The sequence below is a fragment of the Octodon degus genome, unplaced genomic scaffold (assembly GCF_000260255.1).
Source record: "Octodon degus isolate 3935 unplaced genomic scaffold, OctDeg1.0 scaffold00092, whole genome shotgun sequence".
Classification (NCBI taxonomy): Eukaryota; Metazoa; Chordata; class Mammalia; order Rodentia; family Octodontidae; genus Octodon; species Octodon degus.
Genome location: NW_004524668.1, coordinates 8,893,173 through 8,900,226, shown reverse-complemented (window position 1 = coordinate 8,900,226; position 7,054 = coordinate 8,893,173). Strand labels below are relative to the sequence as shown.

The following is a 7,054-nucleotide window of genomic DNA, read 5'->3' as shown; positions in this document are numbered from 1 at the left end:
TTGAGTAAATTATATCAGAAGTTTTCTACAGCTCTTTAACATTTTTTTTCCCAACTGTTAGACAATTTTTTTTTCCTTTGATGCTGGGGATTGAACCTGGGTTTCTTCTATGCTAGGTAAGCACTCTACCACTGAGCTACACCCTTAGCCCCTAAATTCTGGATTTTTTGTAATAGACATACAAGGGTTATAGAAAGAAATATGACTGTTTTGGTGGGGGGTGGAAAAAGCATGAATGTCCCTAGTATAAAAAGCAAGCTTGTCCCCTTCTTCCCATCAACAGACTAGGTCTACAAATCATTTTGTGAATAGTGTGTTACAGATTATAGTTTTATTTCCTGTAGGAGTAGAAGTGTCAGGTCTTTTTCTTGTGGATGGTTTGTAGTTCATTTATTTTAGTTGTGGGAGATGGTCTTGTAAGTTCAAAAAAATGCTTAATATTGCTGTTTTGTAGGATTGTAAAAGAATGTGGTTGAGGCCAAAAAGATGAGCAAAAGCATTGGGATTGTAGCTGAGAATGATGGTGTGTCTTTCATTTCTATAGTTGTGATTTTGAGGTGTTTATTGGGGGAATATATGTTCATTTTATTACCTTTCTAGGCAGTTTTTTATGGTAATATCTTGTGTTAGGAACTACCATATATTGGAGCAACAATAAAGTCATTTTTAAAAGCAGAATGATTTGTGTGTGAGAGGTGTGTGTGTGTATGTGTATGTGTGGCCTTTTTAGTGTGTGTGTGTGGTCTTCACACTTTAATCATAACATTTGTCTGAATTTTTTAATCAAGTGATGTTATTTCTGTAAGAATAGGCAGTACTTTTCACATTCAGTTAGAGGAGCAATTTTGTTTTGTTGCACTCTTATTTCTTTTGTTGTTGTTTGAGACAGTCCTGGCCCTGTGGTTCAGGATGGCCTTAAACTTACTATGTAGCCCAGCCTGGTCTCAAGCTTGCCAGGGATTCTCCTGTGTCAGCCTTTCTAGTGCTGTGATTTTTTTTTTCCCTGGTACCAGGGATTGAACTCAGGACCCTGCACTTGCCAGGCAAGCACTTATTCTATGGAGCTATCTCCCTGGCCTCAGTGCTGTGATTTTTTTAATCTCAGAAAAATCATTGTAACTGAAACAACCTATTTAAGATATTTGTGATTAAAAGCCATAATTTATTTTTTCCTGATTGTTCCCTTTGTAGCTACACAGGATTGAAGTGAAAGTATAAATTAAGTTGGCTTTACTGTATAATACCAACTTTTAGTTTTTACTGATTATACATGAAAGTGTGAGATGAATCATTTAAATTGAAAGACTTTTTGTTGTTCTTTGAGTACCAAAGAGAAAAAAAAGATCCTGTGTTGAGACCAAATTGTCACCTAAAAAAAATTATATAGTGAATATCAATGATTAGATGTATTTTCCTTTTTTAAATTTATTTTATTATTTATTTATTTATTTTGTGTGTGTGTGTGGCCAGCTCAGCCCAGCAGGGGGCGGGGCTGGCTGGCATGTGGTGCTGGGGGATTGAACCGCGGTCCCTTTGCTTTGCTAAGCTTGTTCTAAGTAGGTGCTTTAGACCACGGAGCCATCTCATCAGCCCTTTTTTTTTTTTTTTTTTTTTAAATGTATTTTCCTTTTGAAACAAATGAAATATATGTTTTGGGAGCATTCAAGAGATTTTAAGGGAGGAACTATAAAGGTTTAGATAAACTTTTTAAATTAAGAAGCAGAAAGTGATTCTTTTGTGGTGCTAGTGGTCAAACCCAGGGCCTTTGCATGCAGTACCACTGAACTATGTCCTTGGCACAGAATATGTTGTTAGGAGTGATAGTTTTTGTTTGGAGGCATGTTTTTAATTTATCCTGTACCCTTTTTCATTTATGGAAATAGTTCACATAGGCAAAATGCAAATATTTGCTTTCTTATGTAAGTTTAAGTAAATTATATATTGCATTTCAAATAGCTGATTTGTTTCTGTACTTTGTTCTGGTTCAGTTGAAAAAATATTTATATGTATAAAACAATTCAAAAGGGAGAATATTTTTATGAAAATTAGTGTTATGGGGGGCTACCTGGATAGCTCAGTTGTCTAAAGCGCCTGCTTGGGCAAAATCAGTTAGGGTCAGGGGACTGCGGCTTGATCCCCAGCACCACATGCTGCACCAGACCCACCCTTAAGGCAGCTAGAGCCAGCCAAAAATAAATTAAAAAAAAAAAAAAATGAATCTTTTTGCTTAGGCAGACAGCAGCCAGGGCACGATCCCTGGCGTGCCAGTGCTGGCCCCGCCCCTGGGGCGCGCTGAGAATGTGATTGAGACTGGGTGTGGTGGTGCGCCTGTAATCCCAGCTCCTGGGAAGCTGAGCACAGGCGGGTTACTAGGAGTCCAATCTACATATTGAGACCCTGTAGACCCTGTACTAAAATACTGGAAAAAAAAAAAAAAAAAAAAAAAAGATAAATAGTGCTATGCATAAAACATATGCTCTGGACCTTTCCAGCTGTCAAATGAAGTTTCTGTCTTGAAATTTGCAGTTGTTACATCTGATGGAAACGAATAAAAGTCAAATGATGGTTTTATTGATTGAATATTCTCTCTCTTTGAAAATAATTCTGTAATCCCAGCTCTTGGAAGGCCGTAAACAGGCAGATCACTACAAGTCAGGTCTAGCAGTGAGACCCTGAACACCCTGTAGACCCTTCCCTAAAAATATAAAAAGAAAAAAAAATTGTATCTGTCTATCTTCAGTCGACATGCTGTGCTGAGCTGGTGACTGAGTTGGGGCATGGTGCACACCTGTCATCTCAGTGCTGAGGAGTCTGAAAACAGGAGGATCACTATGAGTGAGCTGCATAGTGAGACCTTGTACCATGTACATAAATGGAAAACAATAAAAAAAAAAAACCCGGAAAATAATTATCTTTAATTCTTTGAAAAGTTGCCCCACTTGGGCAGAAGTTACTGGAAAAAAAATAACAGCAGGAGACTGGGTCTGGTGGCGCACCTGTAATCCCAGCTTTTGGGAGGATGTAAACAGGTGGATTACTACAGTCCGATCTAGTAATGAGACCCTGAACATCCTGTAGACCAAAAAAAGAAAAAACAAAAGCAGGTATAGTAGAAACAGTAGGCCTTGCATAAGTGCCTGCCTCGCAAGCTCAAGGTCCTGAGTTCAGTTCCTGGTACCAAAAAAAAAAAATTAATAGTAGGTCTTGCTTCTCTTTTAAGTACCTATTGCTTTGCAGAAGCAGAAGCATTCATTCATTCCCAGTTTAATAATTTTTTTTTTTTTTTTTTTTTTTTTTTTTTTTTTTTTTTTTTTTTAATTTTATTTGTTTGTGTGTGTGTGTGTGTGTGTGTGTGTGTGTGGCCAGCTCAGCCCACTAGAGGGCGGGGCTGGCTGGCATGTGGTGCTAGGGGATTGAACCGTGGTCCCTGTGCTTTTTTGCTAAGCTTGTTCTAAGTAGGTGCTTTTTAGACCACTGAGCCATCTCACCAGCCCAACAGTGTATACTTTGAAGAGATACATATTTAAATTTCTTTTTCCATTCTTATTGGTGACAGGGAAATTGCAGAGGTCACTGAAGAGCTCATATTTTTGAAACACGTTGCATATTTTCGCTGCTGTATAGTTTGCTTTGTCATTGTCCAATGAACAGCTCACAGTGTTGTCTTTGGGGGTCATATTAACCAGCCAAGCTCTTTTGGATGCTAAATATGGAAAGCAGAAAAGTGTTAGGAATTGCTCTGGTGGGGTTAGCTCCCGTTGGGGAGATCTATAAACAGGTTAATTTCTTTTCTGGTTTTCCCAAACTACTGTTAACTACAAGCATTCTTAGTAAGGCTTTTTGTTGTTGTTAAATATAGATCTTGTCTATGGGTGGTCCCTCTTTGTATAGGTGGTCCATTTTTGGAGAAAGGTGCTGGGCTGACCCATGTACAGTATTTGCTATGCTTTTAGGGAAACGAGAATGAGGTAGACCCAAATGGTGAGAGTACACAATTTACTGTGTACCCTGGTAGCCAGAGTGTGAAGATTATAAAGGAAGTTGGAAAGTGTTTGTTTATGACTTGAGCTAGCCTAAACTGGAATCATCCAGTTTAAGTTGGCTGCTTGCCACCTTCTTGGGCTTCCTTGTTTTGCCAACATTTCTACCAGGCTGGTAGCCCAGGGGCGGGACCCAGACTCTGACTGGACAGGCAGTGACAGGGTCTGGTTGGTGCTGCCCACATCAGCCACCCACAGCTGCCTGTTTCCCTGCTTTGCTTGTGGGAGGCTGTGCTGTACTTTGGATCTAGCACAGGTAAACACACAAGACTAGATGCTGATTTTGGAGTACATCTTTCCATTATTGACCCTTAGCTCCAATGGTAATTTTTTTTTTTTTAAACATTTATTGTGTGTGTGTGTGTGTGTGTGTGTGTGTGTGTGTGTGTGTGTTTATTTTGTGTGTGTGTGTGGCCAGCTCAGCCCACCAGGGGGCGCCGCTGGCTGGCATGTGGTTCTGGGGGATCGAACCGCGGTCCCTGTGTTTTGCCAAGCTTGTTCCAAGTAGGTGCTTTAGACCACTGAGCCATCTCTCCAGCCCCCCAATGGTAATTTTTGTCTTCTGGCCCTTTAGAAGCTAAAGCTCAAAAGGCTGTTTTTGCCCTAGTGCTGCCTGGTAGCTTACAACATGGTTATGGAACTTTGGGTTAGTTAGGTTAGTCTGTCTCTTTCTCACCCGTTCTCACTTTGGGTTGTTTTGGTGTTTGTTTATTTATTTATATATTTTTTGGTTTTGGTGTTTATTTTGGCAAAAGACATTAAAATATGTTTTGTGATTTGGTACCTTGTGTGTGTGTGAGACAAGGTCTTGCTACTTGTTTGTGTAGCCCAGGTTGGACTCAACCTTCAGTAGGACTGGCCAGATATCTCAGCTGACTGAAGACCTGCTCAGGCAGGTACAGGGACCCGAGTTTGATCCCTGGCGTTCTGTACTGGCCCTGCCCCCTGGGGCTTGCTGAGACTGGGTGTGGTAGCACAGGCATGTAATCCTAGCACTCAGGCTGAAAACAGGAGGATCACTGTGAGTCTGATCTGTGTAGTGAGACCCAGAAACCCTGTACTAAATACATTAAAAAAAAAAAAAATTGCAACAATCCTCCTGCCTCACCTCCCAGTGCTGGGATTATAGGTGTGCGCCAATATGCCTGGCGCCTTATATGTTTTAATTTGATCTTAATGTAAAAACCAATTACTGTTGCTTTGAAAATTAACAAACTAATTCAGTGGATTAAAGTATAAATAAAAAATTTTAAAATTTAAATCATCAAGCCAGGGTTGGAGATGTAGCTCAGTGATCGAGCAGTGGCCTCACCTAGGCAAGGACACGGGTTTAGTACACAGCCCCCAAAATAAAGCAAAAATAAAAAATAAAAAACACCAGACCAGAGGTGTATTTATTTGACTTGGTGGGGTGTTTTTGTTTTTGTTTTTGTTTTTTTTAGACAGGATTTTGCTCTGCAGTTCAGGCTAGTTTTAAGTTCACTATGTACAGGCTGACCTCAAACTTGCAGTGACCTTCCTGCCTCGGCCTTCCAAGTGCTGAGATTACAGACATGGGCCACCCACACTTGGTTTATTTGTTTTACTTGGAAACAAAATATGTAAACACGTTTGAAAACGCAGTATTATGCTTCAGCTGCAAAATTTTAATACAGTGACTACTTCGTGCATAAGGTGGCCCTGAGAAAAAGGAGATGTCATCTGCTTTAGGGGCTGGGGAGCTAGCTCAGCAGCCTAAGTGCCTGCCTGACAAGTGCAAGGTCCTGAGTTGGACCCCAGTACCAAAAGGCAAAAAACCAGAAACCACTGTGCAGAAAAAGAGTTGAATGATTAAACAGGGTCAGATTTATGATGAGAAAACATGAAGTTACTCCAATATACTCCACTAAAGCCACAAGTAAGAGTACATTTATTTTTATCTTACTGGATACTACAGTCTAGCTGTGTGGAAATGGATAGCTTTATTTATGTTTTAAACTTTTGGAATGAAGTTAATAGCTGTGTCAGTTGTTTTACTTAGAGAGTAGAATTGGTCTTGTTCTTTTATCCCCTTTGCATTGTGTTGACTTGAAGTCTGTATGGTGTTTTCAGAAGCTACTATACAATTTTACCTTAACCCAGTCATTCATGAAATAAAGGAAAATAGGCATTCTTTTTTTTTTTAAATTTTATTTATTTATTTATTTGTGTGTGGCCAGCTCAGCCCACCAGGGGGCGGGGCTGTCTGGCATGTGGAGCTGGGGAATTGAACCGCGGTCCCTGTGCTTTGCTTAGCTTGTTCTGAGTAGGTGCTTTAGACCACTGAGCCATCTTACCAGCCCAAAAATAGGCATTCTTATTTCCATTTTTTGAAGTTGAGTTAGCCAAGATTTTATGCCAGAGACCCCTCTCTGTCCCCAATTTAAAAAAAAAAAAAATCAGTGTCGTAGAGTACAAACTCTGTGATTGTTTTTGTTTACAAGGAGCACTGATACACTTCCCTTGTAACAAAATGAGAAGTGTACCCTCTGGTAATTTGTGCGCTCGAGTTTATTAGTTACTTGTTCTCATGCTAGTTAATGGCTGCTAGGAATTATGTGAGGTTATCTCTAGAGAATGTCTTCTAAAAAACCTACTTTCATAGTCAATAAAATATTAAGTGAAAAATCTCTTAAAATTTTTTTTGTACAATAATTCCTTTTTTTCCAGGTATGGTGGTGCATACCTGTAATCCTATCCCTGGGGAGGCTGAGGCAAGAGGATTGCCGTCAGTTCAAGCCCAGCCTGAACTGTGTATAGTGAAACCTTGTCTCAAAACAACAAACACAACAGTGACAAAAAGAAGTTTTCTCCTAGGAGTCTTAGACTCACATTGTAAAAACTTTTTTATTTTTATATATGCTTTTTTTTTTAACATTTATTTATTGTGTGTGTGTGTGTGTGTGTGTGTGTGTGTGTGTGGCCAGCTCAGCCCGCCAGGGGGCGGGGTTGGCTGGCATGTGGTGCTGGGGGATTGAACCGCAGTCCCCGTGCTT

General features: G+C 39.9%; 1 protein-coding gene across 1 annotated transcript in view; it reads left to right on the top strand.

The window, feature by feature from the left end:
• The window catches only part of Spen (spen family transcriptional repressor), a 108,122-nt gene that overhangs the window by 51,594 nt on the left and 49,474 nt on the right, over positions 1-7,054 (top strand). The gene's annotated exons all lie outside the window — the stretch shown is intronic.